Genomic DNA, 26,299 nt, shown 5'->3' with positions numbered 1-26,299 from the left:
GGTTTGTCTGTGTGCAGGTAACTTAATGGAGGCTACCAGTAGACAGCACTAATCTGACAGCACGCGGTAATGCTACTGATTCTCTGTCAGTAAGGCTTCTGTTTTGAATTGCTTTTCCAATAGACATGATGATTTGCATTGATTACTCTACCTTTCCTTTCCTGGGCTCTCCTATAACCAATCTTCCACATTTTTAGGGTGATGATTATTACTTATTTTTTTTGAGATGGAGTCTCGCTCTGTTGCCCAGGCTGGAGTGCAGTGGCATGATCTCGGCTCACTGCAACCTCTACCTCCCAGATTCAAGCAATTCTCCTGCCTCAGCCTCCCGAGTACTGGGATTATAGGCGTCTGTCACTACGCCTGGCTAATGTTTGTATTTTCAGTAGAGATGGGGTTTCACCATGTTGGCCAGGCTGGTCTTGAACTCCTGACCTCAAGTGATCTGCCCATCTTGGCCTCCCAAAGTGCTAGGATTACAGGCGTGAGCCACCGTGTCCGGCTGGGGTGATGATTATTTTTAAATTATCTATTAAAGAAGCACATGCCCAATGTAGAAAACCCGGGAAATACACACTATTAAGAAAAAAATCCGGCCGGATGCAGTGGCTCACGCCTGTAATCCCAGCACTTTGGGAGGCCAAGGTGGGCGGATCACAAGGTCAGGAGTTCAAGACCAGCCTGACCAACATGGTGAAACCCCGTCTCTACTGAAAATAAAAAAATTAGCCAGGCCTGGTGGCGTGCACCTGTAATCCCAGCTACTCAAGAGGCTGAGGCAGGAGAATCGCTTGAACCCAGGAGGCAGATGTTGCAGTGAGCCGAGATCGCACCACTGCTCTCCAGCCTGGGTGACAGAGTGAGACTCCATCTCAAAAAAAAAAAAAAAAGGAAAGAAAAAAATCCATAATCCTATCCAGGCAAAACTCCATTAACAATCTGGCATACTTTTCTCCATGCACGTATTTATTTCTGCCTGCATTTTTAAAATGCAGCTGAGATCACATTATATGTGTAATTCCATAGTTCACCTCTTTTATCTAACTCTGACTATTTTGCCATGTCACCAAATACTGTTCACAAAGGTCATTTTAATGACTGCTTAATGTCTGTCTTATGGAAGAGCTGCAATTCATTCACAACCATTTCTCCACAATCAGAAACCAAGGCTGTATTCAACCTTTTGTTGAACTATTGAAAATTACTGTGTTGGGAAGATCTTGGTGCCTACTACTTATCTACATTTTGGAGGCTTTCTTGACAATGGCTTTCTAGAAGTAGAATTATTGGGACAAAGAATATGACAATTTAAAACCTACATATATTGGAATAATTTTTAGATGCTTGACTAGCATTGTAGATGAAGGCCTTACAGGAAAAAACTAGAAAAAAACTATGGACTTCCATTTTCACATTTTTCTTGCTGAGAATATCCCACTCTTGTCTCGTGCCTATACTTATAAACTGAACGTTTTCATTATTTTTGTTACTCCTTCCGATTCTGTCTGTGGCTGTGGAATGCTTTAGATTAACTGGTAGCTAAAACTTGCCTGAATTCAGCATCACATTTTACCTAACCACTAACCAATCAATAACTGCAACGTTTGCATGTCTACTCTGCTAATGTAGTCTGACTATAGCTCCAATAAACTAAAATATTCCTTATGACATCATATGAACACTAGTTGCTAAATTTCTAAGAAAGTAGTTTCAGCCGGGTGCAGTGGCTCATGCCTGTAATCCCAGCACTTTGGGAGGCCAAGGTGGGTGGATCACCTGAGGTCAGGAGTTCAAGACCAGCCTAACTGACATGGAGAAACCCCATCTCTACTAAAAATACAAAATTAGCTGGGTGTGGTGGCGCATGCCTGTAATCCCAGCTACTTGGGCAGCTGAGGCAGGAGAATCGCTTGAACCTGGGAGGCGGAAGTTGCAGTGAGCCAAGATCACGACATTGCACTCTAGCCTGGCAACAAGAGCAAAACTCCGTCTCAGAAGAAAGGAAAGAAAGAAAAGCAAAGAAAAAAAAAGAAAACAAAACAAAAGAAAAGAAAGAGAGTTTCAAATAAGGCATCTTACAAATCAGGAAACATTCATTCCTAGAAAATAGTTTTCTCTCTCTTTCTTTCTTTCTTCTCTCTTTCTTTCTTGCTTTCTTTTTCTATTTTTTGAGACAGAATCTCGCTCTGTTGCCCAGGCTGGAGTGCAGTGGCAAGATTTCAGTTCACCGCAACCTCCACCTCCCAGGTTCAAACGATTCTCATGCCTCAGCCTCCTGAGTAGCTGGGATGACAGGCTTGTGCCACCATGCCAGGCTAATTATCCTCTCTCTTAAATAGTTACTAACTTTTACATAATTAATTTTCTTTATCTCTCTCTTTTTTTTTTTTTTTTGAGACTCAGGCTGGAGTGCAGTGATGTATCGGCTCACTGCAACCTCTGCCTTCTGGGTTCAAGCGATTCTCCTGCCTCAGCCTTCCAAGTAGCTGGGATTACAGGCGTGTGCCACCACGCCTGGCTAATTTTGTATTTTTAGTAGAGATGGGGTTTCGTTATATTGGCCAGGCTGGTCTTGAACTCCTGACTTGCGATGATCCACCTGCCTCAGCCTCCCAAAGTGCTGGGATTACAGGCGTGAGCCACTGCGCCCGGCCCACTTTTACATAATTTTCTTAAAATGCATGCATACTCTCTTCATCTTTGGTTGCCAAGCTCTATATATGTTCTAAAATTATCTCTCTAAGACTTCCAGGAATTAAGCCTTCTCAGTTTTATCTTTTCTTTGTTTGCTTTTCTGCTACAATATTTCATTGCTATTGAGGCTGAAGACAGTATTCCTGAAGTTCATCCATTAAACCTAAAGGATATTTTCAATTTTCTTCCATTTTACTACCCCCACTTCCTTCTTCATAAATGTCTCTTGGATCCCATGAAACTGTTTTCTGTTTTTCCAAATTATTCTGATTATACTTCCTCTTCTCTCTGATGCCTAAATGATGTGTTCCTCTAAGGATTTCCCCAAGTCCTCTGTGTGACTGCAAGCTGCTATCTTAATTTCTGCCCACTTAATGGTTTTAAGTAATACTGTGTCACTAGACAGTACTGACATTCCAAGCCCCAGTCCTGTATTTTCAAATATCTATTTGGCTTCTCCCCTAAATGGCTCACATACACCTCCCATTAATTTTACTCTCTTTCCCTGTCCCTTACATTCAATTAATTCCCAATTTCTGCTTCAAATATTTCTTTTGACCTGTTTTTCCATTTCTCTGGCTGGCATTCATATGCTCTCTCCTTTTCTTCTCCTCTTACAGCCTCTATCTTTTCTGGAATTCGAAAAACACTATTACCTTAATCATCTTTCTAAAGCATGGTTCAGATAATATCACAGCTCTGCTCAAAACCCTTCAAAATCTCACTACTTCCTATGGGATAAAGAATAATAATAATAATAATAACTTTACCTAATGAACATTCAAAGCTGGCTTCAAACCACTAGTCTAACCTAAATTCTTAAACTCTATAATCAGGAAAAAAATATACATTTGTATATACACTTTGTATTTCATTTCTCACTTGGTCTTTGTCTAAGTTGTCTCCTCTGCTTATAAGGCCCAAATCCCAACTATTCTCACAGTCCAGCTAAATGTCACTTCTTTTTTTTTTTTTTTTTTTTTTTTTTGAGACAAAGTCTGGCTCTGTCTCCCAGGCTGGAGTGCAGTGGCGTGATCTCCACTCACTGCAAGCTCCGCCTCCCGGGTTCACGCCATTCTCCTGCCTCAGCCTCCCAAGTAGCTGGGACTACAGCGCCCACCACCACGCCCGGCTAATGTTTTTTGTATTTTTAGTAGAGACGGGGTTTCACCGTGTTAGCAAGGATGGTCTCGATCTTCTGACCCCGTGATCCGCCTGCCTCGGCCTCCCAAAGTCCTGGGATTACAGGCATGAGCTACCGCGCCCGGCTAAATGTCACTTCTATAAAACCTACTATTTTCTCCCTTTGCTTCAGTTTTCAACACACATAGTTAGTACTCTAAAACTGGATGGCAAGTGCTTCTTCAGAGACGGATAATTGTCTAAGTCCACATTTGGATTAATCATTGTAACCCCTGATATTTTTAAAAATAAAAACAGTTTTATTGAGATATAATTCATCTATCGTACACTCTGCCCATTTAAACTGTACAATTCAATGGTTTCTAGTATATTCACAGATATGTACAACCATTACCAACCAGTTATTTTTAGAACATTTTCTTGACGGATCTGTCACCCAGGCTGGATCATGGCTCCTGGCTCACGCAACTCCCTCCGGTTCACCCATGCTATTCCTCATACACACACAAAACCATACCCTTTAGCTATTACCCCAGCCTCACCCCACCCCATTCCCTCCATTCTTAAGCAATTTACTAACATACTTTCCATCTTTATAGATTTCCTTGTTCTGGGAATTTCATATAAACAGAATCATATAATATGTGGTCTTTCATGACTGGCTTTTTTCACTCAGCGTGTTTTCAAATCCAATGCATAGCATGAATCAGTATTTCTTTTTATTGCCAAATAATATTCCATTGTATTGATATGTAACATTTTATCCATTTATCAGGTGATGGACATTTGGATTGCTTTACCTTTTGGCCATTATGGATAGTGCTACTAGAATTATTCATGTATAAGTTTTTATGCGGATATATGTTTTCATTTTTCTTGAGCATATACCTATGAGTGGAAATGCTGGGCCCTACGGCTTCTTTAAGTAGCAGATATTCCATAAAAATCTGATGAAATCACCTTCCCTGTTCCATTTCAATCTTTCCTTTCCCCAAAAGATAAACAAGAACGTTTTTTCTTCTAAGAGGATAAGATGAAATAACAGGCATAAAATAAGTTTTTCCCTCTTCCTTGACCTCCTGCAACCTCAGGTATTACATTTATAGTGAGAATGTAGAACTGCGCCAAGAATGTAGTATTTCAGGTTTTAGGCCTTTGGGCCAAATAAACAATCCAACTAGCATGGAGTAGAAGATTTCATCAGAGATGTGCAATTGAAATAATTTTCTTCACAAACACTTCTTTATTCTAAGAAATGGAAACCTTCTAACAATGGTAATCAAGTAAATTATTTCTCACAGACATTCTAACTTAGTATAAGAAAGAACACTGGTGGCGCAAGCCTGTAATCCCAGCTACTTGGGAGGCTGAGACATGAGAATCACTTAAGCCCAGGAGGCAGAGGTTGCAGTGAGCCGAGTCACGCCACTGCACTCCAGCCTGGGCAACAGAGCAAGACTCCATCTAAAAAAAAAAAGAAAGAAAGAACATTTGATAGAGAATAGAAATATATATATTTTAAATAATTTTCCCTTTCCCAGAAACTTCAAGAAAGATGATTCATTTAAGATCTTAGTTGTGTTTCAATGTTTTTTTCAACAATAATGTTCTTCTCAACAATGTTTTTCTCTATAGCAGCACTATCCTGGAGCTAGTGAATTTGAAAACTCCACAATATTTCAGTATTAATAAAGTAAATAAGAATTAGAATGTTTCATACTGGAAAGAATTTTAAAGATACACCATTTCAACTCCTTTTTTTCTTTTTATACTCAGTCTCAGAAAAGTTAAGCATCACATCACACCCCTGTGGCAGCATTATCCCCAAATTAAAATCCTGGACTTCTGGCCAGGTGCAGGGGCTCATGCCTGTAATCCTAGCACTTTGGGAGGCCGAGGTGGGAGGGTTGCTTGAGTCCAGGAGTTTGAGAACAGCCTGGATAACACAGTGAGACCCCCGTGTCTTTATGAAATAAAATACAAAAAAATTAGCTGGGCATGGTAGCACGTGCCTGTAGTCCCAGCTACTTGGGGGTTGAGGTAGGATGATTGCTTGAGCCCAGGAAGTTGAGGCTACAGTGAGCCAAGATTGTGCCACTGCACTCCAACCTGGGTGACAAAGTAAGAACCTGTCTGGAAAAAAAAAATCCAGGACTTCTGATTTTCCATTACAGAAAACATTCTCCTGAACCATGCTGCCCTAAGTCACATTTTATTATTTTGGAGGGTAATCAAGAAATTTTAAATTTAATATAAGATTGAACTTCTGTTATTATTCCTCTCAAGGATCTCAGAACACTTAAATATATGGTGCTAGATTCAGTTCTTATGAGGACTGCAGAGTAAACAAATTTGAGGGCCTCTTTAAGAAAAAAATAGGGCTGGCACGGTGGCTCATGCCTGTAATCCCAGCACTTTGGGAGGCTGAGGCAAGCAGATCACGAGGTCAGGAGATTCAGACCATCCTCACTAACACGGTGAAACCCAATCTCTACTAAAAATACAAAAAATTAGCCAGGTGTGGTGGCACACGCCTGTAGTCCCAGCTATTCGGGAGGCTGAGGCAGGAGAATCGCTTGAACCCAGGAAGCAGAGGTTACAGTGAGCTGAGATTGGCACCACTGCACTCCAGTCTGGGCGACAGAGTGAGACCCCGTCTCAAAAAAAGAAAAAGAAAAAAATAGGTCGGACGTGGTGGCTCATGCCTATAATCTCAGCCCTTTGGGAGGCTGAGGCAGGTAGATCACTTGACGTCAGCAGTTCAAGACCAGCCTGGCCAACATGGTAAAACCCGTCTCTACTGAAAATACAAAAAATTAGCTGGGCGTGGTGGTGCATGCCTGTAATTCCAGCTACTCAGGAGGCTGAGACAGGAGAATAGCTTGAACCCAGGAGGTGGAGGTTGCAGTGAGCCAAGATCGTGCTATTGCACTCCAGCCTGGGCGACAGAGCAAGATTGTGTCTCTAAATAAATAAATTCTCACTTAAAATTAAGTATAGAGCCTTAGATGAAGCTGGTACAAAGAAGCTCTGAAACATGCTTCACAGTAAACCAGCCTTTGAAAATTCCTAATATTTCATTCATTATCTTGCTCTCAGAGGGTAGACTGAGGCAGGTAAAATCTTAACTTTACAGCAGTGAAAAATGAAGTATAAATACGTAATATCTTTTTCGAAGTCACATAGTTAGGACTAGTCAAGTATTTGGTTTCTTCCCCCGCTTCCTTCCACACGACTTCCCATAAGACTTGAAGAGAATTGTCTAAAAAAACAAACAAACAAACAAAAAACTAGCAAATTTTTAGTTGCTGTTCCTGTTTGTCACCAATATTTAACTATTATCCTGAGGTAAGAAAACTGCTTTTAAGGTACTTTCACGTTGAAAATGAAACTAGATGATAGCTGCTTTTTATGCCACTATGATTCTATAGCCCAACTGTGAACATATATCCTCACATTTAAGAGCTGAAAAAGGACCTTAGAGATCATCTAATTTCTACTTGGCAAATAATGCAGAAGTAGCTGGGGTTTTGAGGATCACAATAATGATAACCTTTAGACTACTCCTGGGTCAACTGACATTAAATTATATGAAGATTCTTCTAGTCACTCTTTAAGACTTTATCTATGTAGGCTCAAAAGCAAAAATATCAATTATTTTGATTTCTTATGGAGTATTATTTTCTTCCTCCCTTAATGAAAAGAGGTTTAGGATAAGAGACAGATGGGAAAGTAGAGGCCCTGTTGAATCTCTTAAATTCAACACTGAATATATATATATATTTTTAAAGACAGTCTTGCTCTGTTGCCCAGGATGGAGTACAGTTACACCATCTCAGCTCACTGCAACCTCTGCCTCTCAGGTTCCAGAGATTCTTGTGCCTCAACGTCCCAAGTAGCTGGGACTACAGGCACGTGCGACCACACCCTGTTAATTTTTTTTTTTTTTTTTCAGTAGAGACAGGGTTTCACCATGTTGGCCAGGCTGGTCTCGAACTCCTGGCCTCCCAAAGTGCTGGGATTACAGGCGTGAGCCACCACGCCCAGCAACACTAAATATCTTTGTTCTGTCTGATACTTTGATATGAGGCCAGCAACTTGAAATCAATTATGCATCTACTTCAGAAAAAAATGGCACCTCACATGAATCTGAAAATTAAGACCAGTATAAAAATGGCGGTGATGTGTCTACATAAATCCCAAATTATTCTAAAATATTTGACCGGGTTGTTGAAGTCTTCATTTTGCACTATAACTTTTTTTTTTTCATTTAAAAAAATGTTTTATTTTTTAGAGAGACAGGGTATTATATTACTCTGTCATCCAAGCTGGAGTGCAGTGGTGTGATCACAGTTCACTGTAGCCTCAATCTCTGGGGTTCAAGCAGCCCTCTTGTCTCAGCCTCCCAATTAGCTGGGACTATAGGCGTGTGCCACCATGCCCAGCTAACTTATTTTTTGTAGAGATAGGGTCTTGCTATGTTGCCCAGACTGGTCTCCAACTCCTGGGTCAAGCAATCCTCCTGCCTCAGCCTTCCAAAATGCTGGGATTACAGGCATGAGCCATTGTGCCTGGCTGCCCCATTATTCAATCTTATGCCCCAATATTCTGTTATGTAAAGAATATATAATATGAAAACTTTATGTAACTGTAATACACAATAATTTGCTCTTAGGATTTCTCAAACATGATTAATAATCATTCATATCTCTTATTTTAAAAATCCTCACAGATCCCTAACATTTTCTTAAGTTACTTTTAGTCATTTACTTTACTCATTTATTCATGTATCATTCATTTGGCAAATATTTATTAAGTACCTAATATTTGTCCAGCACTGAACAAGGCTTTAGGTTCTTTCCTGTTCTCATACAGCTTATATTCTAGTAGAGAGATATATAAATATTTATACATGAAGTATTAATAAATATAAAGAGAAATATAAAATGAAACAGGGCCAGTGGGCAGGATAGATCTCTCTGATAAGGTAACAGTTGAGCAGAGACCTGAAGAATGAAGGAAGTGAAGGAGTAAGCCCTGAAGGTCCTGGCAAGGAAGAGTGGTACAGGCGAGGGAATAGCAAGATTGTTTTGTGTACTACAGAAAACGCCAGAAGGCCAGCGTGGGTAAGGGAAAGTGAACAATGGGGATGTAGTAGGAGAAGAGATAGGGCCTTTCATAATGTGATGAAGATTTTGGATTTTATTATAAGTGAGATGGGAAGCCACCAAAGCATTTCATGAGAGATGCCACTTCTGTGTTTAAAAGGATCACTCTGACTATTCTGTGGGAAATAGATTGTGTAGAAGCAAGGTTAAAAACACTGAGACCCGAAAGAAGCCATTGCAAAAGTCTAAGAAAGAAATGATGACAGCCAGCACCAAGGTGCTGGTGGTAGAGGTAATAAGAATTGGTTGAATTCCAGAATAACTGAGAAGAAACAACCAAATGGACTTTGCTGCTTTGATTGGAATATGAAAGAAAGAGAGGAGTCAAAGATGACTCCAAGCCTTAGGGCCTGAGCTACCGAAAGATGAACTTGCCCATTTATAAAACTGTAATATGGCCAGGCACGGTGGCTCACGCCTGTAATCCCAACACTTTGGGAGGCCGAGGCGGGCGGCTCCACCCTGGGCAACAGAGCGAGACTCCATCTCAAAAAACAAAAAAACAATAAACAAAAAAAACTGTAACAGGCTGGGCGCACTGGCTCATGCCTGTAATCCCAGCACTTTGGGAGGCCAAGGCGGGTGGATCACCTGAGGTTAGGAGTTCGAGACCAACCTGGCCAACATGGTAAAACCCCGTGTCTACTAAAAATACAAAAATTAGCTGGGCATGGTGGCTCACGCCTATAGTCCCAGCTACTCAGGAGACTGAGGCAGGATAATCACTTAAACTCAGGAGACTGAGGTTGGTGAGCTGAGATCACGCCACTGCACTCCAGCCTGGGCAACAGAGTGAGAGACGCAGTCTCAAACAAACAAAACTGTAATAAACCTCTTATGGCTTTTATACAACTTATATGAAACAAATTCACAACATCTCTCCAAATCAAACTCAACAATTGCTTTGACAGTACAGATGTTATTATTTTGTTGATACAATAACCTCCAAAACAAATATGGCCCATTCTACTGTGTTTCTTATTTTTCAGTATGGCATGCTCATTCACCATTAGACCACTTTTCTCTACTTGTACTCCTAGGAATACTTCATTTGTATAACCTGGCTTGATATGATCTGGCCTTCACAAGGTGCAAGTTTAACAGTTACACATTAATTCCACTTCCATTTCTATTCTTTTCTCATTTGTCTAAGACAATTCAAGTGGTACCACTTGGCATTATGGTATACACAAACACAGGCCCTGAAATCCCAGCAACCCATAGGACTCTTTAGTGATAATGTGGTCATCCGGATGATCCACCATGTATTTCTATTTTTTTTAAGATGGAGTCTTGCTCCGTCACCCAGGTTGGAGTGCAGTGGCATGATCTCGGCTCACTGCAACCTCTGCCTCCTGGGTTCAAGCAATTCTTCTGCCTCAGCCTCCCGAGCAGCTGGGAGTACAGGCGTACACCACCATGCCTGGCTAATTTTTGAATTTTTAGTAGAGACAAGGTATCACCATACTGGCCAGGCTAATCTCAAACTCCTGACTTCGTGATCCACCCACTCTGATCTCCCAAAGTGCTGGGATTACAGGCGTGAGCCGCCGTGCCTGGGCCCACCATGTATTTTTTAAAAGATCACCATCAAAATGAAAACATAACATTAAAAAAGTTGTGGAGAACTTTTAGACCTATTTTCATATCTTTAAGTTCCCAGGGGTCTATAGATTTACTTGAAAACACTAGGGAATATAACCTTATCTTATCCAAGGTGGTTGGGTACAAAGGTCAACATCTAAGGCCAAAACTGCATACAGCTCTATTTACCCTTGAAAATTCCAGTGTTTGTGGTTTTGTTTACAAAACTCTTTAATTTTCACACACAGTCAAGTTTGGGAACCACTGAGCAAGTCAAACCCGCCCCCACCCCAAAAGCCTATTTATAAAAGGGATTTTTTTTTTTTTGCACCCAGCAATAAAAAAGTAGAATTTGAATTTATTTTTTAACATTTACTTTAGGTTCAGGGGTACATGTGTAGGTTTGTTATATAGGTACATTGCACAGAGGTCTGGTGTACAGATTATTTCACCACCCAGGTAATAAGCATAGTACCCAATATGGTAGTTTTTTGATCCTCACCCTCCTCCTTCTTTCCACCCTCAAGTAGGCCCTGGTGTCTGTGATTCCCTTCTTTGTATCCATAGGTACTCAGTATTTAGCTCTCACTTATAAGTGAGAACATGCAGTATTTGGTTTTCTGTTCCTGTGTTAGTTCATTTACTAAATGGCTTCCAGCTCCATCCATGTTGCTGTAAAGGACATGATCTCATTCTTTTTTCATGGCTGCATAGTATTCCATGGTGTATATGTACCACATTTTCTTTATCCAGTCCACCGCTGATGGGCATTTGGGTTGATTCCATGTCTTTGTTATTGTGAAAAGTGCTGCAATGAGCATATGGGTACATGAGTCTTTATAGTAGAATGATTTATATGCCTTTAGGTAAATAACCAACAATGGGATTGCTGAGTCAAATGGTAACTCTGCTTTGAGTTGAGAAATCGCCAAACTGCTTTCCACAATGACTGAACTAATTTACATTCCCAGCAGCAGTGTATAAACGTTCCATTTTTCTGCAACCTTGACAGCATTCGTTATTTTTTATTTTTTGATACACAGTCTTGCCCTGTCACCCAGGCTGGAGTGCAGTGGCGCGGTCTTGGCTCACCACAACCTCCGCCTCCCGGGTTCAAGAGATTCTCCTGCCTCAGCCTCTTGAGTAGCTGGGATTACAGCATGCGCCACCACACCTAGCTAACTTTTATATTTTTTGTAGAGACAAGGTTTCACCATGTTGGCCAGGTTGGTTTCAAACTCCTGACCTCTCGATCACCACAGGTGATCTGCCTGCCTTGGCCTCTCAGAGTGCTAGGATTACAGGTGTGAGCCACCAACAGCCATTCTGATTGGTGTGATATGGAATCTCATTGTGGTTTTGATTTGTATTTCTCTAATGATTGGTGATGGTGAGCATTTTTTCATATGCTTCTTGGTTGTGTGCATATATTCTTTTGAAAAGTGTCTGTTCATGTCCTTTGCCCACTTTTTAATGGTATTGTTTTTTGCTTGTTGATTTGAGTTCCTTATAGATTCTGGATATTATTAATAGATCTTTGTTGGATGCTGCAAAGTTTGCAAGCATTTTCTCCCGTTCTGTAGGATGTTTATTCTGTTGATAGTTTCTTTTGCTGTACAGAAGCTCTTTAATTCTCATTTGTCAATTTTTATTTTTGTTGCAATTGCTTTCGGTGTCTTCATCATGTAATCTTTGCCAGGTCCTATGTCCAGAATGGTATTTCCTAGGTTACCTTCCAGTGTTTTTACAGTTTTAGGTTTTACATGTAAGTCTTTAATCCATCTTGAGTTGATTTTTTTTTTTTTTTTTTTTTTGAGAGAGAGAGTCTCACTCTGTCACCCAGGCTGTAGTGCAGTGGTACAATCTTGGCTCACTGCAACCTCTGCCTCCGGGATTCAAGCGATTCTCCTGCCTCAGCCTCCTAAGTAGCTGGGGTTACAGGCATGCAACACCATGCCCGGCTAATTTTTGTTTTTATTTTTTTTTTTTAGACGGAGTCTCGCACTGTCACCCAGGCTGGAGTGCAGTGGCTTTGATCTCTGCTCACTGCAATCTCCGTCTCCTGGGTTCAAGCAATTTTCCTGCCTCAGCCTCCTGAGTAGCTGGGATTACAGGCACCTGCTACCACGTCTGGCTAATTTTTTGTATTTTTAGTAGAAATGGGGTTTCACTATGTTGGCCAAGCTGGTCTTGAACTCCTGACCTTGTGATCCGCTCGCCTTAGCCTCCCAAACTGCTGGGATTACAGGCATGAGCCACCGCACTTGACCTTTTCTTTCTTTTTTTTTTTTTTTTTAGATGCAGTTTTGCTCTGTGGATAGGCTGGGGTGCAGTGGCACCATCTCGGCTCACTGCAACCTCCACCTCCCGGGTTCAAGTGATTCTCCTGCCTCAGCCTCCAAGTAGCTGGGACTACAGGCGCGTGCCACTACGCCCAGCTAATTTTTGTATTTTTAGTAGAGACAAGGTTTTGCCACAGTGGCCATGCTGGTCTAAAACGCCTGACCTCAAGTGACCCAACTGCCTTGGCCTCCCAAAATGCTGGGATTACAGGCAGGAACCACTGCACCCAGTGTGATTTTTGCATATGATGTAAAGAAGGGGTCTAGTTTCAATCTTCTGCATATGGCTTGCCAGTTATCCCAGTACTATTTATTAAATAGGAAGTCCATCCCCCATTGCTTGTTTCTGTCGACTTGGTCAAAGATCAGATGGTTGTAGGTGTGCGGCATTATTTCTGGGCTCTCTACTCTGTTCCACTGGTCTATGTGTCTGTTTTTGTACCGGTACCATGCTCTATTGGTTACTATATCATTGTAGTATAGTTTGAAGTCTGGTAACAGGTAACGTGATGCTTCTAGTTTTGTTCTTTTTGCTTAGAATTACTTTGGCTTTTCAAGGTCTCGTTTGGTTGCATATGAATTTTAAAATAGCAGTTTCTAATTCTGTGAAGAATGTCATTGGTAGTTTGATAGGAATAGCACTGAATCTGTAAATTGCTTTGGGCAGTATGGCCATTTTAACAATATTAAGTCTTCCTATCCATGAGTATGAAATGTTTTTCCATTTGTTTTTGTCATCTCTGATTTCTTTAAGCAGTGTTTAGTAGTTCTCATTGTAGAGATCTTTCACCTCCCTGGTTAGCTGTATTCCTAGGTATTTTATTCTTTTTGTGGCTATTTTGAATGAGATTGCATTCTTGATTTGGCTCTTGGCTTGGATGCTCTTCATATATAGGAATGCTACTGATTTTTCTACATTGATTTTGTATCCCGAAACTGCTGAAGTTGTTTATTAGATCAAAGAGCATTTGGGCAGAGACTATGTGGTTTTCTAGGTATAGAATCATGTTGCCTGCAAACAGGGATAGTTTGACTTTCTTTCTTCCTATTTGGATACCTTTTATTTCTTTCTTTTGCCTGACTTCCCTGGTCAGGACTTCCAGTGCTATGTTGAATAGGAGTGGTGATAGGGTCTTGTTCTGGTTTTCAAGGGGAATGCTTTGGCTTTTACCTATTCAGTATGATGTTGGTTGTGGGTTTGTCATAGATGGCCCTATAAAAGGGATTTGTCATCTTTTATGTGACATTGACCTCTTTGGCAGTTCAAGGATGCCTATAGACACCTTCTCAGAATAATGTTTTACATGAAAAAAATTAACCACTTAGAATTATGAAGGAAACTAGTTATACTGAAATTAAGTTATAAAAATATTAAAAAGCGTCCAGGCATGGTGGATCATGCCTCTAATCCCAGCACTTTGGGAGGCTGAGGCAGGCGAATCACCTGAGGTCAGGAGTTCGAGACCAGCCTGGCCAACATGGCGAAACCCTGTCTCTACTAAAAGTACAAAAATAGCGGGGCGTGGTGGTGGGTACGTGTAATCCCAGATACTCAGGAGGCTGAGGCTGCAGTGAGCCAAGATTGCACCATTGTACTCCAGCCTGGGCAACAAGAGTGAGATTCTGCCTCAGAAAAAAAAAAAAGAAAAAAAATTAAAAATTAAAAAGCAAATTTGTCACGTAGTAATATATGTGCTTCTTTATTAACGCATTTAGTAATAAGAGAGAGATAGGAGTCTAATAACTACAATAATTTCAATGAGTGATGAGCATAAAAAATATTTTGATGTACATGTAACAACTAATGTGATATAAAATATTTGTTATTTTTATTGGTGAAAAAGTCACAGGTATTGCTAATACTCTTGCAGTTTGTGGCCAACATTTATAATTATAGAAAATGCTAAATTTCAGTTAGAGTTTAGTAAAAACAAAAATGGAATGTTTTCTAACAGATTCCTTGATCTACAGAAACCTGGGCATACAAACCACTCACTCTTTCAGATAACCAGTATAAATGGGTGTTGGTGAGGAATTCTAAAAGTTCTTCTTATGTGTAGAGTTTATTCCGTTCTGTTTTCTACCAAACCTCTATAACCTCTTTTGGTAGAAATTCATAAAACGTTGTGAGGATTAAATGAGATAATATACTCCAAGTATGTAGTAGGTACAGAACAAAAGGTCTGCTAGATGTGAATCTAATCTTACTTGATCACATTGTTATTTAAAAAGTTGTAGAGAATTACCTTGGCATTTCCCACTGTGATTCCACTGAACAGCTATCACTCCTATGCCTTTTGGCATTGGTAGTTCCCTTACTATAGCATTTCATCTTATGTTGTGGAAGTTCATTGAAATGTATTGAGGCTGTTCCACTGTAAGTACTAATGAAAATCATCACTGTTAGGGTTTTTGGTTGCAAATAATAGAAACCAACCCTGGCTAACTTAGGCAGAAAATAAATGTATTCGTAAGATGTCTCATAGAATGAATTGGGAAGCTCAAAAAATGGGTAGGCCCCTAGGGAGGAAAGACACAATCAAGATCATGTCATTTGCTTAGGTTGCTGTTGATGCCATCATCACTCAATTCTGCTCTACTGGACTCTTATCATCTTCACAACTGCCACAGTCATCTCTGCTGTGCCCTGAGCTTGCAAGATTCAAAGTTCTGGGTGGGAGTATATGATTGACCAAAGTCACATGCCCGCCTGCAAGCTGCCAGGCAACGGAAGATGGAATATCGACCTGTACTCCTTTCGCTGTATCCACAGCAGAAGGAAGAACACTGGCTTCCACCTATCCAAAATAGGATAGTGTTCAAGCAATAGGCAACCACATTATAAATAACTTATTAATGATCAAGAGCCACAGCACAGCTCAAAGGATAAGTGACAACTTGGATTTAGAGTGTTCCAGTTTCTAATTCTGTCTCCTTAATTCCCTGTAGCCTGAGTACGTTTTACAACCTGTTTAAGCTTCTTCCATATCTACAAAATACTATTCTTCTCATGAGTTTTATAAGAGGTATAGTAGCTGAAGCAGTGCTCAAGTATTCATTCATTCTTTCAACATTTATTGGATACCAGCTATGCTTAAGATATTGTATTAGGTGCTGAAAGACATATAACACATAAAATATGTACACAGATATGTGTTCACCAGAAACTCATTACCTAGAACCAGTGAATGTTGCAAGTACTATGAAAGTTCAAAATAGGGAGCATTTCTCACTCTCTAAGAAGCAGGGGATGGAGATGGGTAGGTGATTAATGCTTTAATGGAAGAGACAGTATTTTGATTGTTCTGTAAAGAACAGGCATAATTGGCCGAGCACAGTGGCTCATGCCTGTAATCCCAACACGTTGGGAGGCTGAGGTGGGCGGATCACAAGGTTAAGAGATCGAGACCATCCTGGCCAACATGGTGAAACTCTGTCTCTCCTAAAAATACAAAAATTAGCTGGGCATGGTGGTGCGCACCTGTAGTCCCAGCTATTCGGGAGGCTGAGGCCTTGAACCTGGGAGGCGGAGGTTGCAGTCAGCCAAGGTCATGCCACTGCACTCCAGCCTAGTGACAGAGCAAGACTCCGTCAAAAAACAACAACAAAAACAAAAACAGAAAAAACCAGACAGAATTTTTTATAGGAAACGGTGTGCACAAAGGATTGGAGGTTGCAGCGTATTAGGAAATGGCATGTTACTTAAATGTCTGTTCTGCAGATTTGGGAAATCATTCATTGGAAACAAAGCTGGAACAGTCTATTGGGTCTAGATTGTCAAGGAGCTTGAATACCATGTAAAGGTTTTTAAGCTTTTCTTCTACTGATGAAAACGTTTTCAATTAGATTCAGGCTTTAAGAATAATACTGTAGTTGCCTGGAGTAATATACAGGCCGGACAAAGAACATTTTGTTTAAAAATATTGTGCACACATCACAGAAAAAGAATTGAAAGAATATAAACCAAAATGTTAATAATGATTATCTTTGGGTATAAAGATATTTTCTGTTTATCTTTGTTTTTGATATTTTCTACATTGAACATGTATCACTTTTGTAATGAAAAAATAAATTAAAAATATTTTTTAAAGACTGAATTGGAATAGAAGGAGACTAGAGCAGGGAGGTCAGGTTAGGGCTACCAAATAAGAAAGAATGACAATTTTATTCTAGAATGTTGGCAATAAAATAGGAAGCAGACGGCAGTTACCATACCGTGGTCCATGAGTGTGGAGGTCAAGAGAAACACGGTAGTAACACAGTGAAGAGTCAGCAGTTGATTAGCTACAGAGCCTAGAAAAGACATGGGAGTATTAGCTCTGAGGCCCTAAGAACAAGAGACAGGAAGATGTTTGTTCTCTGAATAAAAATGGGGAATTTAGTAGAAGAAACAAGTTTAATGGAAGAAAGATAATGACTATTTTCTAGTAAAACTGAATTGAAAGTGATAGATGGACATCCAGGTGGAGATATACAGAAAATAGAAAGAAATGGAGATTGGTGTGCAGGTGAAATGTTGGCGCAAGGTCAGATCTGGGAGTCATTTGTATAAGGTAGACAGGAAGCTCAAGAAGAAGCTATGGTAACTCAGGCAAAGACTGCAGACAAAAGAGAAGGCTAAGAACAAAACTAAGAATTCAACTTTGAGGGTAAGTTGAATTCTTAGCGAATGTCAGATGAATGCTAAGTATAATATTATAATTCTATAATTAGGCATTCACCTATTAAATATATAGTCAAAAGGTTAAAATGACTTCCTTAATAGCAACAAATTGAGATGAGTAGTCAAAAGATTATTACCAGAAATAAAATTTAGATTATTATATTTTTTAAAGATTACTCTGGCTTTTGCTTCATTGCAAAAAAAAAAAAAAAAAAAAACAAGCCCGTTGTCTTTCTGTCTATGGGAATATATATTTTTAAAAGGGAATTCTGTGCAGTACAGTAATAAAATGAACAAACTAACCTTTTAATTGCTGAATTTATATATCTATATATATCTATATATATAGATTCTCATGCCTCAGCCACCTGAGTAGCTGGGATTACAGGTGAACGCCACCACACCCGGCTAATTTTTATATTTTTTGTAGAGACAGAGTTTCTCCATATTGTCCAGGCTGGTCACGAACTCCTGACCTCAAGTGGTCTGCCCGCCTCAGCCTCCCAAAACGCTGGGATTACAGGCGTGAGCCACTGTGCCAGGCCCAATCTATTTATTTTATTTATTTTATTTTATTTTATTATTTTATTATTTTTTTGAGACCAAGTCTTGCTCTTGTCCCCCAGGCTGGAGTGCAATGGCGTGATCTTGGCTCACTGCAACCTCCACCTCCCGGGTTCAAGTGATCTCCTGCCTCAGCCTCCCAAGTAGTTGGGATTACAGGCGCCTGCCACCACGCCTGACTAATTTTTGTATTTTTAGTAGAGACGGGTTTTCACCATGTTGGCCAGTCTGGTCTCGAACTCCTGACCTCAGGTGATCCACCCACCTCGGCCTCCCAAAGTGCTGGGATTACAGGCGTGAGCCACCATGCCTGGCCATAATCTATACATGTTATATAATTTTTAAATATTCTCTTGTGAACCCCGAAAATCTGAGACAGGTTTCGGTTAATTTAGAAAGTTTATTTTTCCAAGGTTGAGGACGTGCACCCATGACACAGCCTCAGGAGGTCATGACAACATGTGCCCAAGGCGGTCAGAGCACAGTTTGGTTTTGTACATTCTAGGGAGACATGAGACATCAATCAACATATGCAAGATGAACATTGGTTTGGCCTGGAAAGGTGGGACAACTCGAGGCAAAAAGCGGAAGGACTCCAAGCAGGAAGGTGGCTTCCAGGTCATAGGTAGGTAAGAGACTAATGGTTGCATTTTTTTGAGTTTCTGATTAGTCTGTCCAAAGAAGGCAATCAGATATGCATTTACCTCAGTGAGCAGAGGGGTGACCCTGAAGAGAATGGGAAGCAGATTGGCCCTAAGGAGTTCCCAGCTTGACTTTTCCCTTTAGCTTAGTGATTTGGGGGCTCCAAGATTTATTTTCCTTTCACACTCTTCATAATACAAATTTTAGATTTCGAATGAATCTAAGAGAGGCTCAAGGAGGTTAAGTTGCTTCAAAGTAGTTTAAGAGTAATGACTTAGTACTTGTGCCATTAGAACCTGGGTTGAATTCCTACCCACAGAGTGGGAGAAAATCTTCACAATCTATACATCTGACAAAGGACTAATATCCAGAATCTACAACAAACTCGAACAAATTAGCAAGAAAAAAACAAACCATTCCCTCAAAAAGTGGGCTAAGGACATGAATAGACAACTCTCAAAAGATATACAAATAGCCAACAAACATAGGAAAAAATGCTCAACCTCACTAATGATCAGGGAAACGCAAATCAAAACCACAATGCAATTATCACCCTACTCCTGCAAGAATGGCCATAATACAAAAAAAAATAGATGTTGGCATGGATCCAGTGAACAGGGAACACTTCTACACTGCTGGAGGGAATGTAAACTAGTACAACCACTGTGGAAAACAGTGTGGAGATTCCTTAAAGAACTAAAAGTAGAACTACCATTTGATCCAGCAATCCTGGTACTGGTTATCTACCAAGAGGAAAAGAAGTCATTATACAAAAAGATATTTGCACACGCATGTTTATAGCAGCACAATTTGCAATTGCAAAAACGTGGAACCAATCCAAATGCCCATCAATCAATGAGTGGATAAAGAAACCGTGGTATATATATTTAATGGGATACTCTCAGCCATAAAAAGGAATTAATTAATGGCATTTGCAGTGACCTGGATGAGACTGGAGACTGTTATTCTAAGTGAAGTAACTCAGGAATGGAAAACCGAATATAGTATGTTCTCACTCATAAGTGGGAGCTAAGCTAAGAGGATGCAAAAGCGTAAGAATGACACAATGGACTTTGGGGACTCAGGGGGAAAGGATGGGAAAGGGGTGAGGGATAAAAGACTACAAATTGTATGCAGTGTATACTGCTTGGGTGATGGGTGCACCAAAATCTCACAAATCACCACTAAAGAACTTATGCATGTTACCAAACATCACCTGTTCCCAATAACCTATGGAAATTAAAAAAAAAAAAACAAACACCTAAGTTGAATTCTTTTTTTTTTTTTTTGAAATGGAGTCTCGGGCCGGGCGCGGTGGTTCAAGCCTGTAATCCTAGCACTTTGGGAGGCCGAGGCAGGCGGATCACGAGGTCAGGAGATCGAGACCATCCTGGCTAACACGGTGAAAACCCCGTCTCTACTAAAAATACAAAAACTTAGCCGGGCGTGTTGGCGGGCGCCTGTAGTCCCAGCTACTGGAGAGGCAACCTGGGAGGCGGAGCTTGCAGTGAGTGGAGATCGCGCCACTGCACTCCAGCCTGGGTGACAGAGCAAGACTGAGTCTCAATGGAGTCTCACTCTGTTGCTCAGGCTGGAGTGCAGTGGTACGATCTCTGCTCACTGCAGCTTCCACCTCCCAGGTTCAGGCAATTCTCCTGCCTCAGCCTCCAAGTAGCTGGGATTACAGATGCACACCACCATGCCTGGCTAATTTTTGTATTTTTAGTAGAGATAGGGTTTCACCATGTTGGCTAGGCTGGTCACGAACTGAATTTCTGATCAAAAAACACTTGCCAGTTGGGTAGCATCATGACATAGTGGAAATAACCCTAAACTGGAAAACAGAAGTCTTAGGTCCTAGTCTCACAGCAGCTCTGAGTGGCTCTGTGGTATTGATCAAGTTGTTTAACTTCTCTAAGCCTCAGTTTTCCTGGTCTTGGAGTTGGTCAAGACAATTTCTAAGTTTCATTTCAACTCTAAAAGTCTATGATTTTGCCATGTTGTTCAGTTTAAAAATCTTTTATTCAGATACACACATACACACAGACACACAACATACCGAGTTCAATATATAAGTAAAATTTCCAGCATTCTTCAGTTTAATTGTTCCAAAACCAAATAAAAGAAAAATCCAAGATGTAAACACCTTTAGCCTCTGCAAATTTTACCTGCCACTGATCACCAAATACACAACGGCACTGTGAGAGCTCTATATTTATAACTTTTGACTCCCTCCTACAGGATTACAATGCCAGGCACTGGAGATAATAGAACATGCAGAAAGAAAAGCTTAGAAAATAAACCTTCTTACAGCTAACGAAGGATTATCTAGTGTGCAATTTTTCTAAAATGTCACAGCTATTAGCAACTTATTTTTTTGTTTGGGACTGTTTCTCCCCTGTTTCTACTTTGTTGCCCTGAAAAGTTTCCCTTAAGTATTATCAGATTTAGAGACTCAAAAACTTCAAAATTATAATGTATATACTTAAATTTATAAACTTATATTTACTTCTTCGGGAAAAGGTCTGCTCGGCTTCTGCTATGGACTGAATTGTATCTCCCTCCCTCCCCCAGTTCGTATGTAGAAACTGGAACCCTCCAATGTGACTGTATTTGGAGATAGGGCCTTTAGGACACAATTAAGGTTAAATGAGGTCATATGGGTGGGTGGCCTTGTAAGTAGAAGACTAGATAGTGATAAGAAACGCCCATATGGGCTCACAGCGGGAAGGTGAAGATCTGTAAGCCAGGAAGAGAGCCCACACCAGAAGCTGAATTGGCTGGTGCCTCGATCTTAGACTCCCCAACCTCCAAAACTGTGAGAAAGTAAATTTTATTTCACCACAGAACTGTACACCATTCAACCTGTGGTATTTTGCTAGAGTAGCCCAAGCAGACTAGGATAACATGCTTAAGCCGGGCGCGGAGGCTCACGCCTGTAATCCCAGCACTTTGGAAGGCCGAGGTGGGTGGATTTCCTGAGCTCAGGCATTCAAGACCAGCCTGGGCAACACAGTGAAACCCTGTCTCTACTAAAATACAAAAAATTATCTGGGTGTGGCAGCATGCACCTGTAATCCCAGCTACTTGGGAGGCTCATACAGGAGAACGGGTTGAACCCGGGAAGTGGAGGTTGCAGTGAGCCGGTTGCAGTCTAGCCTGGGCAACAGAGCAATACTCCATCTCAAAAAAAAAAAAAAAAAAAAAAAAAGGAAAGAAAGAAAGAAAAAGAAAGATAGCATGCTTAGGAACTATTTGGACAATTTTCATATGGCTACTAATTCAGAAGTCAAAATTCGGCTAGGCATGGTGGCTCACACCTGTAATCCCAGCACTTTGGAAGGCCAAGGCAGGTGGATCACTTGAGGTCAGGAGTTCAAGAAACAGCTTGGCCAACATGGTGAAACCGTCTCTACTAAAATACAAAAATTAGCTGGGTGTGGTGGCATGCGCCTATAATCCCAGATACTCAGGAGGCTAAGGCAGGAAAATCTTGAACCCAGGAGGTTGAGGCTGCAGTGATCTGAGATTGCGCCACTGCACTCAAGCCTGGGTGACACACCAAGACTGTCTCAAAAAAAAAAAAAAAAAAAAAGTGTTATTCTTCTTCAGGTATTTAGCATAACTGATCTTTTGATGATCCTTTTCCTTCCAAAAACACATCCTGATAATTCCAAGAATTGGGTAAAAATTATTCTTTGAAATAGAGGGAAAAGTTTACAATTATATTTGTCTATACCCAAGAACTTAAAAAAAATATGGAGTATACATCCTTCTTAAGTATAAAATCTAGACCTGAAATATGTTTCCAAAGACTCTTTAAATTTATTTGATCTTTCAACAACACTGTCTCTAAATACGAACACAGATGTATACATTCCTCAATATATAAGTAATTACAAGTACTTTCCTGTTTAGATATTTAAAGCAGTTTCTTTATCCTTCAAAGATTTATTTAAAATTTAGAAACAGAATGAACCTGGCCAGGAGCGGTGGCTCACACCTGTAATCCCAGCAGTTTGGGAGGCTGAGGCAGGCAGATCACCTGAGGTCTGGAGTTTGAGACCAGCCTGGCAAACATGGCGAAACCCCGTCTCTACTAAAAGTACAAAATTAGCTGGGCGTGGTGGTGGGTGCCCGTAATCCCAGCTCCTTGGGAGGCTGAGGCAGGAGAATCTCTTGAACCTGGGAATGCAGGTTGCAGTGAGCTGAGATCACGCCACTGCCCTCCAGCCTGGGCAAAAACAGTAAAACTCCATTGCAAAAAAAAAAAAAAAGAAAGAAAGAAAGAAAGAAAGAAATAGAATGAATCCTATCAGTCCTTATATACCATCTGATTTTAAATACTCTTTAAAGCTGTTAACGGAACCCATCCTCTATACTACTGCCAGTGTTATCAACCTGAAAGTAAAATCTGACCATGCCACTCTCTAACTTAAAACCCTTTAATCCTCATTGTGTACAGGATGTAAGATCTAAACTCCTTGTAGAGGGCGTATGAAATCCTCTGCGATCTGCTCCTTGTCTACTCTTGGATCTTGTCCTTAGTAACTCCAAGGCCTCACACTGGATGCCTCAGCTATCTCAGACTACTTCCCTGAGATATCAAGTAACATCGGTTGGCAAGAAAGCAAGAAAAGTTATCTGCCTTCCTAGCTAACCAGAATCTGTTCAAGAATCTGCTTTCCTTCAGGGAAATCTTCCTGACTGTCCCCTAAGCTAGGGTAGGTTTTTTTCCTTTATGCTCCTGTAGAAGTGTACTGTTAACATTTATTTCAGACACAGGACTTCATCACACAATTAGGGTACTTTAGGTTAAGTATCTCTCCATTAGGACCATAAGCTGCTTAAGGTTAGGAATCTTATTTATTTATTTGTTTATTTATTTCTGCCACCCAGGCTAGAGTACAGTGGCCAGATCTCAGCTCACTACAACCTCCGCCTCCTGGGTTCAAGCGATTTTCCTGCCTCAGCCTCCCAAGTAGCTGGAACTACAGGGGTGTTCCACCATGCCTGGCTAATTTTTGTATTTTTAGTAGAGATGGTTTTTTGCCATGTTGGCCAGGCTGGAGGAATCCTATTTATATCGCCACTACTTAACGCAGTGGCTGATACACTGCCTGTGGCTAAAAAATGCTTGTTGAACTATACCGTCATATGTCAAAAGTATTAGGGCGTTTACTTTTTTTTTTTTTTTTTCCCCGAGACGGAGTCTGTTGCCCAGGCTGGAGTGCAGTGGCGTCATCTTGGCTCACTGCAACCTCCACCTCTCGAGTAGCTAGGATTACAGGCGCCTGCCACCATGCCCAGCTAACTTTTGTATTTTTAGTAGAGATGGGGTTTTGCCATGTTGGCCAGGCTGGTCTTGAACTCCTGACCTCAGGTGATCTGTCTGCCTCGGTGTCCCAAAGTGCTGGGATTACACGAGTGAGCCACCGCGCCCGGCCGGGTTTTTACTTTTTTTTTGAGATGGAGTTTTGCTCTTGTCTCCCAGGCTGGAGTGCAATGGTGAGATCTCAGCTTACTGTACCCTCTGCCTCCTGGGTTCAAGCAATTCCCCTGCCTCAGCCTCCCGAGTAGCTGGGATAACAGGTGTTTGCCACCATGCCCAGCTCATTTTTGTTTGTAGTTTTAGCAGAGACAGGGTTTTACCATGTTGGCCGGGCTGGTCTTAAACTCCTGACCTTAGGTGATTCGCCCACCTTGGCCTCCCAAAGTGCTGGGATTACAGGTGTGAGCCACCGTGCCCAGCAGGATTTTTACTTTTTTAAAGGAATTATAGTAAATGTTTTTGTAAAGCAAGTAACCATTACTACTTCATGTGGTTTTTTGAATTACTATTTCCATATGCTGTTTTACTTAAAACTAACTTGACCTTTATTCTGGAAGTTCATTACTTTATTAAACTACATGGTATCCAAATGCCAATAATTTCAGAATTATCAGCACTCTCAACTAATTTGTTCAATAATCTATTTTAATGGATGTCTTAAGGAACTGGCATCTGAGATCATTCGATTTAAACATTTATAAAACTCCTTGCAGTAGGAGTCTATGTTATTTTTAAAAATTGAAATAAAATGTATACTACATATGAAATGAAAACAAATTTTTTTTTTTTTGAGATGGAGTCTCGTTCTGTTGCCCAGGCTGGAGTGCAGTGGCATGATCTCGGCTCATTGCAAGCTCCACCTCCAGGTTCAAGCAATTCTCCTGCCTCAGCCTCCCGAGTAGCTGGGACTACAGGCACGTGCCAACACACCTGGCTGATTTTTTGTATTTTTAGTGAAGACAGGGTTTCACCGTGAGGATGATCTCGATCTCCTGACCTCGTGATCTGCTGGCCTCGGCCTCCCAAAGTGCTGGGATTACAGGCGTGAGTCAGTGCGCCCAGCCCCATGAAATGAAAATTTAATCCTGCTATACAATATTTTTTCCCCGTGGATAGTCATAATACATGGTGGCCTTGCACTAAGTAGTTTAGAACCCATTGCTTGGGCCTGCCTTCAATCGACAAGTCTAAAATATCACTTATATTGATTTATATGCCTTCATTCAGTCTTTTATTAGAATTTTTTTGAACATTCACTCATTTTTGCCTCTGGTGAATGAACTAATCTTGGAATAGGAGAGGGAAAATCCATAAGCCTTTATCTTAGACTATTACAGGTACTGAAGACAGAAAGAAGTAAGAGTTACTTTTCTCGGTTGGGCCTAGTTTAATGTAATCAACATCATCATCATCACCACACTAACATTTACTGAATGTTCACTCTGAGCCAGGCACTGTACATTATCTCATTTTACCCTTAACACTATGAAAGAGTTCCTATTCCTGATCTCTTATTACAGATAAAAATCTGAGGCCCAACTTCACAGAACGTGTACAGTAGAGCTGGATGCAAACCTAAGCTGTCTAATCTCAAGCCCAGTCTTTTTAACAACTATGGTATAGCTTTCAGTTAAATCATGACATGAAGGATTTCAGAATTAGTGGCTTGATAAATTATAAAGAACTACAAGACTGCTAAATACTAAGCCCCTCCATCTAAAACTTTCTTTCCATTTTGTGCTTTAATAAAAGGCAATGTCGTCATTGGGAATTTCTGTTCAATGAAGAGGGGTGTACCAATTCAAGACAAGGGAAGCCTAAGTATTTATTCCAAAATCTTTTCAAGTAATCCTGTAATGGGACTTTCGGGGATGCCTTTATACCCTAGAAAGCATTTAAAACTTGCAACTCTTGCCTAATTTCTAATGTCGAAAGGACAATTCAGCATTCTTACTCACTTTCAATTTTGCTTTGCCACTAGCAGATATGGCAAGCATCCACACGTACTGACACAATGCATGTTAGAGCAGTTTACTCCTGTTCAAAGTTGCTTCACACTGCTTCAGCAATTCTCTCATAGGAACTGGAGAAATTGCCCTTTTCAAAAGTATATGAGACTGTATCTATTCCAGCTAATATACAAGTCAACATGGAAAATCAATATTTA

General features: G+C 40.6%; 1 protein-coding gene across 6 annotated transcripts in view; it reads right to left on the bottom strand.

The window, feature by feature from the left end:
* The window catches only part of TAOK3 (TAO kinase 3), a 225,608-nt gene that overhangs the window by 118,887 nt on the left and 80,422 nt on the right, over positions 1-26,299 (bottom strand). The gene's annotated exons all lie outside the window — the stretch shown is intronic.

The sequence above is a fragment of the Hylobates moloch genome, unplaced genomic scaffold (genome assembly GCF_009828535.3).
Source record: "Hylobates moloch isolate HMO894 unplaced genomic scaffold, HMol_V3 SCAFFOLD_12, whole genome shotgun sequence".
Lineage (NCBI taxonomy): Eukaryota > Metazoa > Chordata > Mammalia > Primates > Hylobatidae > Hylobates > Hylobates moloch.
Note: the sequence above shows the minus strand (reverse complement) of the source record. Positions and strands in the feature narration are given on the sequence as shown.